The following is a 19,662-nucleotide window of genomic DNA, read 5'->3' on the forward strand; positions in this document are numbered from 1 at the left end:
GTGGCAATCCACTAATTATAGTTTGCCAACCTGAAAATGATGCATTTATCCCTCGCTTCCTGTTAGTTAGCTGTTATGTATCTGGGAATACATTCCTGCTGGTTATGCGTCACATGATACATAGTGATGTCAGCAGAGTGTCTAGGTGGGCTTTGAGCAGATCACCATCTTGATTGTATGAGCAACACCCTTAATAAACCTCTCATCATGGTTTACAAGAATCCAGTGTGAGCATCTACATATCTTTTCTCTTTGCGGCAACAAGGAAATATAACATTAGCCAAGCATCTATCCATGTTAATGTATTACCCCTAACTCCATAAGCTTTTGTGCTGCAACCTTTTACATCGAACACCTTTAGGAAATCCAAGTACAGTAACTCTACTGGTACCGCTTTATCCACCCTGATTGTTATATCTCCAAAATAATCTAATATTTGTCAAACAGGATTTCCCTTCTATAAAACCGGATTGACTCTGCCCGATTGGATTATGATTTTCTAAATGCTCTGCTACTTCTTTAATAACGGATTCTAGCATTTTCCCAAATGACCGATGTTAAGGCTAACTTTGTCTCCCTCCTTTCTTGAAAGAGGTGTTACAATTGCAGTACAATGCTGATTTCTCTCAGTAAGCCAAAGATATTCCAACTAAAAAATATTTATAGTTTGTCATTGTTGTATTTCATAGAAGATCTGCTCATTTGGATTATGAGAACCACAATAAGCAAGACCACTAATGTACAATTTGAGGAATTGCTGAACAAAATCCCCCAAAACCTGTAATAAGCCCAGAATCCTGTTTATTTAATGAAAATGTGACGTTAGGAGTCACTGTAAACCAAACTCAAGTTACACAAATGCCACACTTGAACAATAATCATTCATAATCTCAGTCAAAAATCAGAATTGGTACAATATAAGCCTTGGAATTAATTTGTTCTTCATTTGAATCACGTAGGAAGACTAGTGTTAAAAATGCATGGCAATTATCAAACTTGTAAAATAAAACTGGAGCCTGGAAACAAGTTGTGGTCAGTTTATCCCCAGCTACTCACATTAGAGTTTGAAAAATGGGAGCTTTGCACGTGCAAATGCCGTTTTAATTTTGTTTTTAAAATTCCTTTTTCAGAGTTACAAAGCCAATGTGCAGAGTGGACAGGACAAGACCTTAATCCATCTCCTTGCTTGCTCCAAACACCAATTCAAATTCAAAATGAAGCCAATTCACGGTCCCCAGGAAAGGGACACACCGATCCTTCACTTGAGCTTAGCCAAAAGACTGAGAAGCGATGCACATGCACCACAGATAGGTATTTACTCCACACGCGGTTTTCAATAATTTCAGGGGCCTGCTGAAAAAGTTTCACTTTAAGTGAAACGACTGCAGTCAGAGCTTGTAACCAATATCTGAAACAGATAGCAGAAACTGTACGTGTGGAGCCATATAAATTCTGAAATCAGCACATTCAAATGTCATGAAGCAGTGGGCTGGCCATTAAAAAAACTTGAATTACAGGTCAACACCCACTATTCAAATTTAGGATTCTGACCAAAATTGTTTCACTTCAACAGCAGCAAATTGAAGAATGCCACAATTTAGCGACTTATTTGTATGGTTTGTGTTGAATGATGGATGTCTCAACATAGCTGATGGAGAAGTCTTTTTGTACGGGTACAACACATTGTTCCCAATGTACCCGATCTGTTACTTTTCCCTCCTTTTGTTTATCCAGCAGTTAACCTGAATAATTACTTGAAGATATTTACTACATTAAATCAAAACTAAGTTCAGATTGCATTAAAGTCTCCATGTATTGTTTTGATCGTAAACAGAGATTCAACAGCCAATCTGTTACGTCCCTGGCTTCATTAGTGACATTAAAATACCAAATTCACACTTAATGTCGCTGTGGAAGCAGGTGCATTGATAATCCCAGGGAATGGTGCAGCGTGATTTGGTATAGCGGTCTCCAGGAACTTACCATTTGGTGAAATTACAGCACAAATAAAGTTGGACAATTCTGTAGGAACACCAGTGCAATGATATGTAGAATATTATTTGTGTATAATTTAATAACCAAACAAGTACAGATAGGTGCCATATGCATAGACCGAGATTTTAGCATCCGACCACAGCTGGCGTGGTGACAGGACTAGGTCCATGGAAGACAGGCCTCATGGGGATAGGAGGTAATCTCCTGGACAGCACACACCCAAGACAGAATCTGGACAACAAGCACAGACGCATATCGAGCAGCTCCTGAGTCAACAGTCATTAATAAGAGTTAACCATAGTTTGTATTTAACCGTAATATCCAACTGTGATCTTACATCAAAGAAGCCCTTTAGTAATTTAGTTAATTAATAAACAGTTTTGTTCATTTACAATGTTGTATGTTCTCTAATCACTTCATCTACAAATACCTCGGCATCCGTGCACACAGACAACATTACAACCAATAGACACTTACTGCAGATCTAACGTCTGTGAAAAATATACAGTGAGATGTTAGATTCGCACATTATTTGATATGATTTGGTTTAAACGTTAACTCCTCCTCCAAAATGTGGAGTTTTTGGTCCGTTTAAAACCAGTGTTTAAATTAGAGACTGGAAGGAACCAATTGTTTCATCAAATAATAAAAAGATTTATATTAATAGCAGGAGCACTGAGATTTTAAAAAGCATTAATACAAAATCTTGACAGGCAGGCATAATTTCTATGTTTATCATGGAATAAAGCTGCCTGTTTCTAGCATTTGTTAACTGCTGGGTGTGGACATCTCATATATTCATAATTGTCAAGTAATTACAGAACCAGGTTTAAAAACACAATTTGAATTTTCACCAGTCAGTGTTAATATTTAAGACTATAAGAAATAGGAACAAGAGTCAGCTCTGCCATTCAATAGGATTGTGGCTGATCAGACATTCCTCACGTCTACTTTCCTGCCCTTTCCCATTACCTTTGATTCCCTTACTGATCAAGAATCTATCCATCTCAGCCTTAAATATACTCAAGGACTCTGCCCTCCCTGCTCTTTGTGGCCGGGAGTTCCAAAGACTCTCAGAAGAAATTCCTCCTTATCTCAGTCTTAAATGGGCACCCTTTACTCTGAGACTATGCCCTCTGGTCAGAGACTCTCCCAGGAGGGGAAACATCCTTTCAGAATTTAACCTTAAGAATCCTCTGGATCCTCTCTGAAATCCACTATAAAAGTAAGTATATGTAGGGCATTTAGAAAATAGTAATTTTGGCTAAGATCAAGCATCTGTTCAAGCCCAAGATGAGGTGCGATGCCTTTTCTTGTCAGCTTGGATCTTGTATGTCTCTCTTGTAGAGACCATGAATTGCATTCAATTTGAATTGGCTTTTGGAGCCAGCAACGGGATGGATTAAAGTTTGCCCCATCCACTCTGCACATTGGTTTGTAACTTTAAGGGTGGGAAAAAAATATATTTTTTAAAACCGTGTTGACGCTGCTTGTTTCCTACAAATTGAATTAGAGCCCTTTTGATAAGCAGGGTGGATGAAGGGGAATCAATGGATGTAATAAATTTTGATTTCCAAAAGGTGTCACATAAAAGGTTAGCACTGTAAGTAAGAACTAATGGTGGGTGGGTAGCAGATTAGCTAACAAGTGTGTCAGGATAAATGGATAATTTTCAGGTTGGTGAATTACCTACTGAGTTGCCACAGGGTAAAGTGCTGATGTTAAGTGAGTGGAAAAAAAACTGGCAGATGCCCCATCTGGGAAATTAGTTTATAACAGAAAAGCAAAATATTATTTAAATGGAGACTTTAAAATGCTTTTATTATAGAAGGATCAGGGTGTCCTAAGACATGAAGCACACGATGTTAGTATGCAGGCACAACAATTAATTGGAAGGCAAATGGACTGCTGCCTTTTATTGCAAGGGGAATGGAGTATAAAAACTGTGCACCAATCAAGTGGGCAGTATTGCCTTGGATGACGTCAAACGTCTGAGTGCTGTTGGAGCTACATGCGCAGGCAAGTGGAGAGTATTCTATCAAAGTCCTGACTTGTGCCATGTAGATGGTGGACAGGCTTTAGGAAGTCAGAAGAGGAGTTACTTGCTGCACCATTCCTAGCCTCTGAGCTGTTCTGTAGCCACAGTATTTAGATGGCTTGTCTAGTTCAGTTTTTAGTTAATGATAACCCAATGTTGAAAGTGACAGATTCAGTGATGGTAATGCCATTGAAAGTCATGGGGCGATGGTTAATTCTCTCTTGTTGGAGATGATCATTCATGCCACATTAGGTGCCAGGCAATGTTACTCACCACTGAATATGGTCTAGGTCTTGCTGCATTTGGACATGGGCGGCTTCAGTCACAAATGCTGATGTACTGGCCTCTCCATCATTGAGGATGGGAATATTTGTGCAGCCTCCTCCAATGAGTTGTTTAATTGTCGACCACCATTCACAACTGGGTATGGCAGGACTAGAGCTTAGATCTGATCCATTCATTGTGGAATTGGCTGTGGCTATCACTTGCTGTTTGGCATGCAAGTCATCCTATGTTGTAACTTCACCAGGTACCTAATTTTTAGGTATGCCTGGTAGTGCTTCTGGCATGCCCTCCTGAACTCTTCATGAAGCAAGGTTGATCCCCTGCCTTGGTGGAAAAAGTAGAGTGGGGGTTATGCCAGGGTATGTTGTTAGAGAGTTTAGTTGAGTACAGCTCTACAGCTGCCTCATGGATTCCCAGTCTCAAGTTGCTAAATCAGTTCGAAATCTATCCCAATTAACAGTAGTGCCACACAAAACAATAGAGGGATCATCATTGTGAATTGGAATAGTTTATTGTCACGTGTACTGAAGTACAGTGAAAAGTATTTTTCTGAATGCAGCTCAAACAGATCATTTAGTACATGAAAAGAAAATATGTAATAGGGCAACACAAGGCACACAATGTAAATAGGTAGACACTGGCATCGGGTGAAGCATACAGGAAGAATGTAGTATTAATCAGATCGGTCCATTAGAGAGTCATTTAGGAGTCTGGTAACAGCGGGGAAGAAGTTGTTTGTGAATCTGTTTGTGCATGTTCTCAGACTTTTGTAACTCCTGCCCGATGGAAGAAGTTGGAAGAGTGAGTAAACCAGGTGGGAGGGGTCTTTGATTATGCTGCCCGCTTTCCCCAGGCAACAGGAGGTGTAGATGGAGTCAATGGATGGGAGGCAGGTTCGTGTGATGGACTGGGCGGTGTTCACGACTCTCTGAAGTTTCTTGCGGTCTTGGGCCAAGCAGTTGCCATACCAGGCTGTGATGCAGCCAGATAGGATGCTTTCTATGGTTTCATCTGTAAAAGTTGATAATAGTCAGTATGGACATGCCGAATTTCCTTTGTTTCCTGAGGAAGTATAGGCACTGTTGTGCTTTCTTGGTGGTTGCATCGATGTGGGTGGCCCAGGACAGATTTTTAATGATGTACACAACTAGGAATTTGAAGCTGTCAACCATCTCCACCTCGGCTCCGTTGATGCAGACGGGTGTATACAATACTTTGCTTCCTGAAGTCAATGACCAGCTCTTTAGCTTTCCTGGCATTGAGGATAAGATTGTTGTTGTTACACCACTCCACTAGGTTCTCTATCTCCCTCCTGTATTCTGACTCATCGTTGTTCGAGATCCGACCCACTATGGTCGTGTAGTCAGCAAACCTTTTCTCCATAAGGACTGTGCCGTGGTTACTCCTACTAGTTGTTTTATGAGGAAAGATTGAGCAGGTTGTGCCTAAACACACTGGAGTTTAGAAGAATGAGAGGTGATCTTATTGAAACATATCAGATTCTAAGGGGGTTCCACCGGGAAGATGCTGAGAGGATGTTTCCCCTCACTGAGGAACCTAGAACTAAAATAACTGGGCACCTATTCAGGACAGAGAGGAGCAATTTCTTCTCCAACAATTGTGAATCATTGGAATTCTCTATCCCCGAGAGGTGTGGAGGTGGAATCTTTGCATATAGTCAAGGCTGAACTAGACAGGAGTGAGGGTTTTACGGAGAGTCAGCAGTTTACGGGGAACAGGCAGGAAACTGGAGTGGAGGCCAGGTATTGAATGGTCGAGCAGGACTGCCTACTCCTGCTTCCTTTTCTATGTTATGTTCAACTTTGATAATGAGAGCGGCACGGTGGCGCATTGGTTAGCACTGCTGCCTCACAGAACCGAGGACCCGGGTTCGATCCCGGGTCACTGTCCCCGTGGAGTTTGCACATTCTCCCCATGTCTGCATGGGTCTCACCCCCGCAGCCCAAAGATGTGCTGGGTCACTGGATTGGCCACACTAAATTGGAAGATAATTGGCTACTGTAAATTTTAAAAAAAATTTTGATGGGTAATATCACTTGTAGGAATTGTAATTGACGAAGTCGAGGAAAAATACTCTTATAATTCAGGGGCTTCATGGCTTTTCATTGTAATGTTATATGTGCTAAGGTTACAGAAACCTCATGAAAAAACAATTACGGTACCATTTAAGACTATTTAGACGAATTTACTGAGCTGAGCTTAAGAACCTTGTGGCCTTTTAAACAGTTTAATATTTGCATTTAGCCTCTGTCCAACTTCCATAGAATCATAAGAGTCAATACTTGCGCTGTAATGTTCTATGATACAGTGTAGGAGGCTACTCACATCAAGTCTGCACCAACCCTCCGAAAGATCACCCTACCTAGGCCCGCGCTCCAGCCCCATAACCCCACCTAACTTTTCGACACAAGGGGCAATTTTTCATGGCCAATCCACCCAACGTGCACATCTTTGGACTGTGGAAGGAAACCGCAGTTCCTGGAGGAAACCCACGCAGACACGGGGAGAACATGCAAACTCCCCAAAGTCATCCACGGTTGGAGTTGAACCTGGCTTCCTGATGTTAGGAGGTAGCAGTGCCATCATGCCGCCCACTTTCCTTCCTTTCAAAAAACTTCCCAGGTTGTTCAAAGCTCACTTTAGGTTTGAGCATGTACCGCATTGTTCGAAGTCAGATGAGACATTGTACGAAGACCTTTACAAGCAGGCTGCACGCGTAAACCAGGCTGCATGCATAAACCATTTTGGTGTAAAGAAACAGATGATAATATAGCCCTTTGCTACAGGTTACCATTTCCAAATGAACATATTGTGCAGGTCCAATATTGGGAACCTAATATTTTAGTGATGGCAATGCTAAACATATCTCACAATTTCAACAAGGTTATTCGGAAGGTTAAACAAATAACACTATTTGCATTATATGCCACTGTTGCGTCGAAACATCTCAAAACGCTCACCACGTAAAACACTTTGAGGACTTATGTAGTCCAACACAGACATCACCCATGTCCCACAAGTGAAAAATTAAATAAGTGACCTTTATTAGGTCTTGTTGGTATTAGGAATATCAGCCAACGCAGCCTCAATTATGGGATGAAACACATTTGACATAAAATGTTAGGTAGTATATTTTTTTGACCGTGCTACTAAAAACATAAAGGTAGACAGATAGATGTGCACATGAATAAAATAACATGTTTACCTGTTGCACTTGAATTGCTCGATGCAAAGTGTTCAGAAATTTGGAGCGACTTCTTGACAATCGTTTATAAATATATATCAGGTGACTATTCACTACAGAAGCGCCTGGGGGAATAAAATGATTAAGCTTGCTGTTATTGATCCACCCAGTTACCACTGGATTCCAAAGGGTGGGGGAAATTTGACTTTTAAAATAGCTTGCTGTTGTTATTTGTTCTCCTCCAGTCAGGCACAAAATTGTAGTAAAGCAGCCTTGGGACGGTGCATGAACATCACCGCCACAGCCTTCAACACAAGAAACATCCACAAAAACAAATTTAACAAAATCATGTATTCCTCCCTCAATCATGTATTCCTCCCTCGAAGACTAGCCCAGCTTCACCCACTTACCCCAGCCAAGCACCAATTCTTGAATCCTGGACTCTCACCTTGGGAGCGTGAGCATTTTCCTCCGCCTCAAAAAACACACACATCTGGATAGTAGATAACTTGCCTCAAAACGTCCCGGCTGACACCCTGGACACACCACGTCGCCGGCACAGCAAACCCAACACCCCGCCTCCCCGGCACGACACCCGGGACATCCCACCTCCCCTGCACGACACCCCGGACACCCCACCTCCGCGGCACAGCACCCCGAACAATCCCCACCTCCACGGCACAGCACCCCGGACACCCCACCTCCCCGGCGCGGCACCCCGGACACCCCACCTCCCCGGCGTGGCACCCCGGACACCCCACCTCCCCGGCGTGGCACCCCGGACACCCCACCTCCCCGGCGTGGCACCCCGGACACCCCACCTCCCTGGCACGACACCCCCGACACCCCACATCCCCGGCACGAGATCCCCGACACCCCACCTCCCCGGCACGAGATCCCCCGACACCCCACCTCCCGGCACAACTCCCCCGACAGCCGCCTCCCAGGCACAGCACCCCCGACACGACTCCCTACCTCCCCGGCACAGCATCCCCAGCGCCCCATCTCCCCGGCACGACTCCCCCGACACCCCACCTCCTCGGCACAGCACACCCGAAACCCCATCTCCCCGGCACGACTCCTCCCGACACCCCAGCCTCCCCGGTACGACTCCCTGGACTCCCCACCGCCCCGGCACGACTATCCCCGACACCCCGCCTCCCCGGCACGACACCCCGGACACCCCACCTCCCCGGCACGGCACCCCGTACACCCCACCACGGCACCCCGGACACCCCACCTCCCGGCACGGCACCCCGGAAACCCCACCTCCCCGGCACGGCACCCCGGACACCCCACCTCCCCAGCACGGCACCCCGGACACCCCACCTCCCGGCACAGCAACCCGGACACCCCACCTCCCGGCACAGCACCCCGGACACCCCACCTCCCCAGCACGGCACCCCGGACACCCCACCTCCCGGCACAGCAACCCGGACACCCCACCTCCCCGGCACATCACCCCTGACACCCCACCTCCCCGGCACATCACCCCTGACACCCCACCTCCCCGGCACAACACTCGAGAAGTCGCTACCTTTACCCCGATGTATCAACAAGTACCGCACAATGAACTCACCAGCGGCGCAGATGTTAAACAATGTTTACTTCCTTCTAAATTTCACCAAGTTTTTCTTTAAATTGCCTGTTCTTCGCGGAGAAGCCGAAGTTCTGTTTTCTGGTCTGATGACATGAAATGTCTCTCGCAGCAATTAAGCAGCCTGTGTGGACTCCATTATGAAGACAGGTGGAAGCAGCTCAGCAGGAACACCTCACCTCATTAACCCTGTCCAGCCCACTGCCGGCAACAGCCTCCCGCCTCCCACTCCTTTCATTCTCTGATTTCTGGCTTATATTTCTACATTTCTTGCGGGGGGGAGCTGATAGCTGAAATAACATGTTACTAATACATAGGCTTATAAAGTGCAGTTGTATTTTGTCCCAACCATCTCTCTATTGGCGTTGGTAGTACCACTCTTTTGTATTGAACTCATTCGCTTAGATTCTCACAGATTATCTAAAGTCAAGTCCTCCTCATTAATGACCTTAGAAGTAATTCTAACAGTTTTGTAAAATTCCTTTTTTAAAGAAGTTTCTCCCTTCTAAGTGTCATGAATGACAATACCGTTCCTGGGTGGGGCCAGCTTCCTCCCGGGCCTTTGCCAAGCCCGCCCAGGAAGAGTACTGGAGATTTGTTTTCCGATGAGGGCGGAGAGATAGTTTGATATGGCGTTTGGCAATGTTCGGAACGTCTCTGCGGGAAGTGCAGTCTCAAAAGTCCTGTCCCTACACCCCATCGTGATGAATATTAAGGCTGTTTCGAATTTGGCACTGGGTCGTCACAGACCATTGGGGATCTGGGGGTACAGCATAAGCAGAAATCGCCTCTCCAGTTAAACATGAGGAATATCACGCACGGCCATTCTCTTCGTTCCCACCCGCTACCTAAAGGCTCCATTCTGCTCTCTGGCCACCGGGGCAAGGGCAGGGGTGTGGGCCGAGGTCGCGTGTTCTTGCGGGTGGGTCAGTGCAGACTTGATGGGCCGAATGGTATCTTTCAGCATTGTAGGGATCCTGTGGACTGTGGAAGGCCGAATCAGATTGTTTGCAACATTGGTGTAATTTGACCATGAGATGAGCTTTGGATTATATAACTATGCCATCCACCTATTTCTACCTCTGTAAAATCACCCAACTCTTGCCTCAACTTATCTGCTGCTGCAACCCTCATTCATGCCTGTTACCTTTAGACTTGACCACTCCAACCCACTGCAGGCAATTCTCCCACATTCTGTCCTCTGTCAACTTGAGGTCATCTAAACTTCTTTTGTCCGTGTCCTTGGGTGCACAGAATCCCTTTCACCCATAACCCACGTGCTCGCTGACCTGTATTGACTTCCAGTCGAGCAATGCCTCAATTTTAAATTTCTCATCCTTGTTTTCAAATACTTCGATGGCGTTGTCCACCAGCGGCACAGTGGTTAGCACTGCTATCTCACAGCGCCAGAGACCCGGGTGAGTGTCTGCGTGGAGTCTGCACTTTCTCCCCGTGTCTGCCTGCGTTTCCTTCAGGTGCTCAGGTTTCCTCTCACAGTCTAAAGGTGTGCAGGTTAGGTGGACTGGCCATTGTAAATCGCCCCTTAATGTCCAAAAGGTTGGGTGTGGATACAGAGCTAGAGCAAGGATTGGGCCTTGGTAGGGTGATCTTTTGAACAGTCAGCCTCCTTCTGCACTGTAGGGATTCTATGATTCCCTGAATTATCTTCAAATCCCACAACTCTCTGATACATATGCACTCATCTAATTCTGGCCTCAAGTATCTCTGATTTTAATTTCTCCATGAGGAGCGGACCATGTCTACAGTTGCCTGCGCCCTAAGCTTTGGAATTCCCTCAAATATCTTCACCTCCCTCCCTCTTTTTAAAAAAAAGAGATTGTATTCATGGTTTTTTCATATAAACAAACAAAAGCAGAAGAAAAACCATACAACATTATATATAACCAACACCCACTCCCTCCCCATTCCCCAATACCGCCCCTTCTCCCATCCCCATTTTAACCACCTTACCTCCCCCTTTGCTGACCCCTCAATCCTCCTTAAAGAAATCAATGACTGGCTTCCACATTCGAGTGAACCCATCAGCCGACCCCCTCAGGTCAAACTTGGCCTTCTCCAGCTTCAGGAATTTCGCCAGGTGGCTCACCCACACCTTTGATGCCTTCAGGCATCCCCATGATCCTCACGTTTTGTTTTCTGGAGTGGTTCTCCAGCTCATCCACTTTCTCCTTCAGCCTCTTTTGTGTCTCGCTCACCACCCCCATCTCCGCCACCAACGAGGCCAACTGCTCCTCGTGCTCCCCCACCGCCTCCTCCACTTTCTGGATTGCCCAGCCCTGGGACTCCAGCCTCTGGTCCACTTTCTCAATCCCTGACTTAATTGATTCCACCACTTTGGCCAGGTCTTCCAGGGCCTCCTTCGTCTGCTGACTGAATTTTGCGTTCAGAAACTCCACTAGCTGCTCCATTGACCACTGGGTGGGCAGAACCGCCCCCTTGCCCTCTTACCCTGTGGCGCACCTCGCCGGCTCTCCTGTTCCAGCAGCTCTTTTCTTCTCGCCCCACTCCCAGTTTGTGGATCCATTGACCAGCCATACCAGAGGAGTAATACCTTCTACAGGCACTCCTGCACCTCTTGCACTCAAATGCTTAACCCTTCGGACGGGGAAAAGACCAAAAAAATCCGTCTTGAGTGGGAGCCACCAAATGTGCGACCACTCACTCCATGGCCGTCACCAGAAGACATCCCTCCCTTTCCCTCTTTAAGATGCTCCTTATCTCATTGGGTGAGTTTTTGAAAATCTGCCCTGATATTACCGAACGTGGCTTTATAATGCTTTGATAAAGCATCTTGGAATATTTACAAAACATTAATTGTGTTATATCAACACAAGTTGTTGCTGAGTGTCACCCAGAGCAGTTCCATCAAAAAGTTATTTCATGGACTCCTAGTGGGGCAGTTGTCCCATAATTAATTAAAAACAGGAAATCATAATGGTAAATTATATTAATTGTGAAAAGCCATTTCTTTACATTGACAAATCAACATTTAGTTCAGCACTATCATTAAATTATTATTTTGTTTTATCCAAATGTAGAATCGTTGGCCATACCTTCCTTGCAAGTCCTTATTCAGTTCTGCATTTAGTTCTTTCAACTCCATTTTTTAATAGTAGTTCTCAATAAGTTTCTCCAGGAATCATTCGTAGGTGTTGCGCTAATAAAATAAATTAACTTCTAGTTTGAACCCAACATCAATGTTTTTATAAAGTATCTTTTGCATGGTAAATCAACTCAAAGTGCCTCACAGGAGCCATGTGAGGAGATCTTAGAGAATCTTAAAGGTGGAAGGGTGGGTGGCGAGGCATAGGAAGGGAATTCCTGAGCTTAGAGTCTTGGCAGCCAGAAACATGGCCATCAATGGTGGAGCAAAAGGCTCCAGAATTATGGAAGATTACAAAGATAGGCAGGAGCAAGGCCATGGAGGATTTGGAAAGAAGGATGACTTAAAAAAAAAAAAAATCAAGGGATTTCTTCACCTGGAGCCAGAGTTAGGTCAGGGAGCGTAGAAGTGATGAGTGAATGGGACTTGGTGAGAGATAGGACACGAGCAGCAAAGTTTTGGATGACCTCAAGTTTAGAGGGTAGAACACGGGAGACCAGGCATGAGTTGTTTTGTGTGGTCAATTCTAGAGGTAACAAATACATAAATGAGGGATTCAACAGCAGATGAACTGAGGCAGGAACAAGGTCATGTTACAGAGCTAGAAGTAGGCAATCTTAGTGATGTCATAGATAGGTGTTCATATTGGGGACAAATTTTAAAAAAAAATTTAGAGTTTCCAATTATTATTTTTTCAATTAAGGGGCAATTTAGCGTGACCAATCCACCTAACCTGCACATCTTTGGGTTGTGGGGGTGAAACCCACGCAGACATGGGGAGAATGTGCAAACTCCAGGCGGGCAGTGACCCAGAGCCAGGGTTCGAACCCTGGTCCTCAGCGCCGCAGTCCCAGTGCTAACCACTGCACCACATGCCGCCCCTATTGGGGACAAATATGGCATCAAGGTTGCAAACTGATCCAGCCTGAGAGTTTTCAGAAAGAGGGACGAGGCAGGCGAATGGAATTTGTGTTATAACAGAGGACAATGGCTGCAATCGCCCCGATATTTAACCAGAGGAAATTTCTGCTCCCCTAGGTGTTGCAAAAGCAGCAAAATAGTTTATAAACAGGGGTTGTGCTGAAATATAGCTGGGTGTTGTCAGCATTCAGGAAGAAATGTTTTCAGATGACATTGCCAAGGGGCAACATGCAGATAAGAAATAAGAGAGGAGTGCCAAGGACAGAACCTTGTGGGATACCAGAGGTAATGGTGGAGGAATGTGAAGAATACCATTGGAAGTGATTCTCTTGTTATGCCTGGATAGATAAGAATATAACCAGGTGAGTGCATTCCCACCCAGCTGCACAACGGTGAAAAGGCATTCAAAGAGGTTATTGTGATCAGCTATGTCAAATGCCAGATCAAGAAGGACATTGATAGGTGATCTTGTCACAGTCCTGTAGATTGTTATTTGCAACTTTGATAGGAGCCATTTAAATACTGTGGCAAGGGCAAGAATCTGATTGAAGATTTTTTATTATTATTAATTTTTAACAACATAACCATATAAAAACAGATGTTAGAAGTTACAATATAAAAGAAACACAACCAACAATATAGACCACATCCAAAAAAAAACCCCTCCCAATCATTAAAAGTAACCCCCCTAACAACTGATGGTAACTCCTTAACAAAAGGAAATTAGTGGGTGCCTCAGATAGAACCCTTCAACCAACCCACTGACGGTGTATTTAAAAATATATATTTTTATTCAAGTTTTTCCATTTTATACATAATACAAGACAACCAAACAGGACCCACCCCTTCCCACCGACAATCCCCCAGAACCTAATAACCCCACTCCTCCCAAAAACAATTAGCAACTAACAGTGGCCAACTCTTTAAAATATACAATAAATGGCTGCCATCTTCGATAAAACCCCTCAATTGCTCCTCCCACAGTGTACTTGACTTTCTCAAAGTATAGGAACTCCATCAGATCTCCCAGCCACACTGGGCGGGGAAGCTGATCTCTACCCCATCAATACTTGCTTCCGGGCAATCAGCGAGGCGAAGGCCCGGGCATCAGCCTCCGCACCCTCCTGCAGCTCCGGCGAATCGGACACCCCAAATATGGCCACTGAGGAACAGGGCTCCAGCTCAATTTTCAGAATCACTGAAGGAGACCCAAAACCTACAAACTTGGGGCAACACCAGAACATGTGCATATGAACAGCGCTCGCACTTGTCCTCCACCCCCGCAAAGAACCGACTCATCCTGGACCTAGTCAGATGTGCCCTATAAACGACTTGGGAGTTGGATTAAACTATGCCTTGTGCACGAGGAGGTGGAGTTCACCCTCCTCCTGGACCTCACTACACACCTCATCATCCAAAACGGGCCCCAGTTTCTCCTCCCACTTGGCCTTAACCTCCTCCACCGATACGGCATCCTCCAACATTATCCATCCATTGATAACGGAAATGCTCCCTTCCTCCAACCCAGTGAGCGAAAAAACCCTCTCCAATAGCGAGTTTAGCGGCACCATGGGGAATGTAGCGGAGATCTGTTTTGCATAATTGCAAACTTGTAAGCATCTGAGTCAGATTGCAAGAGCCCAAACTTCTCCGACAGTTCCTCAAAAGTGGCAAATCGCCCCTCCAAGAACAGATTCCCCCATTGTTTTCAATCTCTTCCCCTCCCACCCCCCCAAAAGTGGCATCCAACCTTGCAAGCTCGAACAAATGATTTGCACAGATCAGGGCAAACTTCTATACAGCCCCCAATTTAAAACGCTGTCGAGGTTGTCCCCATATCTTCAAAGTGGAGACAACTTTCAGATTGCCGGGTGTTTGGGCAGCATGGTGGCGCAGTGGTAGCACTGCAGTCTCACGGCGCCGAGGTCCCAGGTTCGATCCCTGCTCTGGGTCACTGTCCGTGTGGAGTTTGCACATTCTCCCAGTGTTTGCGTGGGTTTGGCCCCCATAACCCAAAGATGTGCAAGGTAGGTGGATTGAACATGCTAAATTGGGTACTCTATATTTATTTTTAAAAAAAATTTGCTGGATGTTTTACTGGTCAGTACAGGAGCGAGGCCTTCACTAATGCCCTCAAACCAGACCCTCTACACAACTTTGATTCCATCTGCTCCCAGCTCACTACACCAACCCAACACCTTCTCCGCATTCACTGCCCAGTAATAAAATATCAGGTTCTGCAACACCAAGCCCCCGACTGTCTATCCCTCTGGAGGACTGTCCTTTGAATCTCACAGCCTTGCCCACCCATATGGATGTAATCAATTTTCGACTCCCTCAAAATGGATTTAGGGAGACAGACCAGCAAACAATGGAACAAGAACAGAAATCTTGGCAAAGTGTCAATCTTGACTACCAAGGTACCAGACAGTGTATTTGACCTTTCCCAAATTCAAAAATTCCATGAGGTCACCCATCCAGACCGAGGCACTGGGCAGAGTAGGAGACCTCCACCCAAGCAGAACTGTACTCCGGGCTATTAACGAGGCAAAGGCGAGAACATTCGCCTTCACCCTCATCTATAGCACCGAAGATTCCAATACCCCGAAAATAGCCACCAAAGGTCAAGGCTCCAGTTCGACATTAAGAATTACTGACATGGTGTTAAAGAAGGAGACCCAAACGTTTAACAACTTGGGACATGACCAGAACACACGAGTGTGATTAACCAGCCTCTCAAGACACCACTCACACTTGTCCTCCACCCCCGAAGAAACCCCACACATCCTAGCATTGGTCAGATGTGCCACCTTAAACTGGATCAGGCTGAGCTGCACACTAGAGGACGTGGAGTTTACTATGCGAAGGGCCTCAATCCACACCTCCTCGTCCAAAATAGGTCCCAATTCTCCCTCCCATTTTGAGGGGATGGTGTACTATGGATACACCCTATTAAGAGTATTATGTTCAGGTGCAATAATCAGAGGCTCATTTACAAAAAGCCAAATGGGACCTCAGATAAATGCTATCTGAGTGCCACCATAAAAGGGGATTGGTGGAGAGTTTCAAGCAACGGGTGCTCCGAAATTGGCTGTCTTGCTAATAGCCCCGAGAAAGGATTGGAACTTGGGCAAAGGTGCCTCTGGACACTCAAGAGGGTAATTTTGCCCTATTTGAGATCAGGCAGGACAAAAGACAGCATTATACACATCTCACTCTATTTGTCCTCTAGCCATTCCCAGACCACAAAACGGATTAGTATTAAGACACAAAGGGAAAACCCTGAAAGATAACATCCACCACGAATTGGTACGTGTGGTGGTAGATATAGCTGGGACCCAATTACCAAAGTGATGCTCTCCCCAACTTAAACGACTACACCTCCATTTGATCTGCAGACTGTTAGGATGCAAGATAGGGATGGACAAGAGACAGGACAGGGTCAAGAGGGGACTGGTAAATGACGCAGCAGCAGCTTACGGGGCAGGAGTGTCAAATATTAACTCCCTTGATTTGGCTAATATGGACAACAAACTCAGACTCCTTAATGAGGACAATTAGCAAGATGCTGAAGTGGAACTGACTGGGAATGCAGCTAACAGCTACATGGTAGCTGTATTAGAGGGATATGCCAAAATTATCAACCACATTATACGGGAAAAATTGGAAGACAATAACCAACAGCAAAACAGGACCCTCTGTAATATGTATGGGCAATGGACGATAGAGCAGCTAAGGGAAAATTTAGACCAGGTCCACAGGGGACAGGTTGCATTTTGGATTAGCGATGAACAGATGGAACATTAATTCACCAAGGAATAAACACCCAAAATTATCTGGCTGACAATTGACTAAGGTTTGGTTCAACGACGACTGCAGGGGGACTTCAAGGAAAGCATTAAGAATGATTCTAGGACTTACAATCATAACGGACGACCTGACCGAACGAAGGGTTTTTGAGGTGGACAATATAGGGACAATCCACAAGGACAGGGACAATCCACAAGGACATTTGGATAGGGCATGACGACACTCTCACGTACACAATGGAAAAGGAAGTGAGGCTCATAGGCATTCCTCTGTACAGATGTCAGCAAACTGACAAAATAATTGCATGCCCATACCCAGTATATCTAAACGAGTATGCAATGTGTGGCTTTCGGACAGATACCACCCTAAACTGCACCATAGAGGCACACAGCCTGGACACAGCCATCACTTGGGTAGCATAGAAGGGAGTAGGAGAATATTGCCTGACCACCTCCCTGAAACAATATCAATATGACACAGCACACTGCGACATCATCAACAACACATTCTGCATCAAACCTGACATACCGACCAGGTTGGGCCTCATCCAATTAATCGATATACATAAGAGGGAAAGGTTGGCATAAACACCACCAATGAGCTGGGGGTTATTACGAAGAGTACGACACCGAATTAAAACCTCTGCCCGAGGAACTACACCAAATTCGGCAAAAATTGGCTACAACACGCAAAACCTTTACCAAAGAGATCCAACAAACTCGGGCTGTAGGAAGGCAGATTGCAGAAATTAAGGCCACCACTTGGTGGGATGATTTTTGGGACTGGGGCTCAAATATACAGATACACCCTTTTGTTCGCCTCATTGCACACTTGGATGTAATCCTGATCCTGTTCACGCTAATTTATCTCATCATCCTCACAGTCCAATTCCGTGGTGGAAATCCAAAATAACTCGACATCAGGATTTGGGACCCATGTTTGCAGCACGGGCCCCCCTCATGGGACCAAATTAAAGAGCCCCCTGGGACTCATACTTGTTTGCACTAGTAGTAAGAAACCATGTTTATACCTCAAACCGAGCAATGTTAGTAGTAGGACATTTTCATTGCTGTATCAACCTTAGTTTTGTATTGACATTTGTATTTCCATGCAAGTGTATTGGCATTCTTCATTTGTGTAATTTTATCATTTTTACCTGTGTGTAGTTAATTTGTGCGACTGTAATGTTAAACGTTAGTAGCACCTGTATTGTAATGTGTAACTTAATTTAGTGTCGGGCCTTACTTGACAGACAAGTGACTGGGGATGCTGGGCAGGTATTGGTTCTGCATCGGTGATCCACCACGCTTCGCGTTTAGGATCAAGAAGAGGGATATGTAGCCACCTAAAATGCCATCCGGCAAAGGCCGCTGGGAAAAATGGCCAAGTTCAGGGACAAAGAGGCTGCAGTTCCAAATAAACAAAGGCTCCAACCCTAGACTTTGCAAATAACACAGGAAAAAGGCCATCAAGAGGCCATCCAGCGACAATGGGCTTAAATGCAAATCACCTATAAAGTAACACTCAGTGGTGTCTGTTTCCTTATTTGGAAAGGCTTACGTGCCTCGGACCATGGACATGGCCGGTAAGGGTGATTGAGCCCGGATCGACTGATTGGTAGCTCACCTGGGACCACCCAAAGAGCATGAAAATCCCAGGGATAAAAGATGCTGCACAACCCCTCGCTCACTTTCTCGACAGCAACCAACAACGGAGACCCTTCACCGGCCGAAGAAGAAGACCATCCACGCCATCAGTAGAAATACTAGAGCCAAGGACAACGATGACCAGCAACTTACCATCAAGACTGTAAGACTGCGGATCCCAAATAAAAGATCATATCTGCCCGGTACTGGTCAGTCACTTCAAAGTTAAGGTCTTGTGTGTAATGTGTGTGTGATTGAATAACCTTAACATTGTGTGAATGTAAATAAATATTATACTGTTATGCAAAACAAACTTGTAGTAATTTGTCCATTCGGGTTAAGACGCAACAAATCATCAGCAAATATCCCCAATTCTGACCTTATGGTGGAAGGAAGGTTATTGATGAAGCAGCTAAAGATGATTGGGCCTCTGGAAGAGGCAGAGATGGATCAACCACTTAGCACTTCTGGCTGAAGACAGCTGTGAAGGCTTCGGCCTCATCTTTTGCACTAATGTGTTGGGTTGTCCCATCATTGCGAATGGGATATTTGTTGAGCCTCCTCTTCCAGATTTGTTTGATTATTTACCACCAGCCATCACGGAATGTGGCAGAACTGCAGAGCTTGGATCTAGTCTGATGTGCGGAATCACGTAGCTCTGTCTATCAGTTGCTGGTTATGCTGTTTGACATGCAAGTAGTCCTCTGGTGTAGCTTCACCAGGTTGACAACTTTATATTTAGGTATGCCTGGTGCTGCTCTGGCAATGCCCTCCTGCATTTATTGTGCAAGGGTTGATCCTCTGACTTGGTGGTAGAGTGGGGATATGCCACGCGATCAGGTTACAGATTGTGAGCGAATACAATTCTGCTGCTGCTGATGGCCCACAGCACCTCATGGTTGCCCAGTCTGGAGTTGCTAGATTTGTTTGAAATCTATCCCATTTAGCACAGTGGTAGTAATGCACAAAACAATGGAGGGTATCCTCAATGTGAAGATTGGACTTTGTTTCCACAAGGACTGTGCGGTGGTCACTCGTATC

The 19,662-nt window shown here is 45.3% G+C and overlaps 1 protein-coding gene across 2 annotated transcripts in view; it reads right to left on the minus strand.

Moving 5' to 3' along the window:
* The window catches only part of LOC140408424 (uncharacterized), a 48,080-nt gene extending 38,430 nt beyond the window's left edge, over positions 1-9,650 (minus strand). For both annotated transcript variants that reach the window (XM_072495599.1, XM_072495598.1), the window contains exons 1-2: positions 9,103-9,650; positions 7,545-7,648 (exon numbers count right to left, since the gene is read on the minus strand). The gene's annotated coding sequence lies outside the window, so the exon portion shown is untranslated. The remainder of the gene's footprint in view (positions 1-7,544; positions 7,649-9,102) is intronic.
* Positions 9,651-19,662: the final 10,012 nt, after the last annotated feature.

The sequence above is a fragment of the Scyliorhinus torazame genome, chromosome 3 (assembly GCF_047496885.1).
Source record: "Scyliorhinus torazame isolate Kashiwa2021f chromosome 3, sScyTor2.1, whole genome shotgun sequence".
In the NCBI taxonomy this organism is placed as follows: Eukaryota; Metazoa; Chordata; class Chondrichthyes; order Carcharhiniformes; family Scyliorhinidae; genus Scyliorhinus; species Scyliorhinus torazame.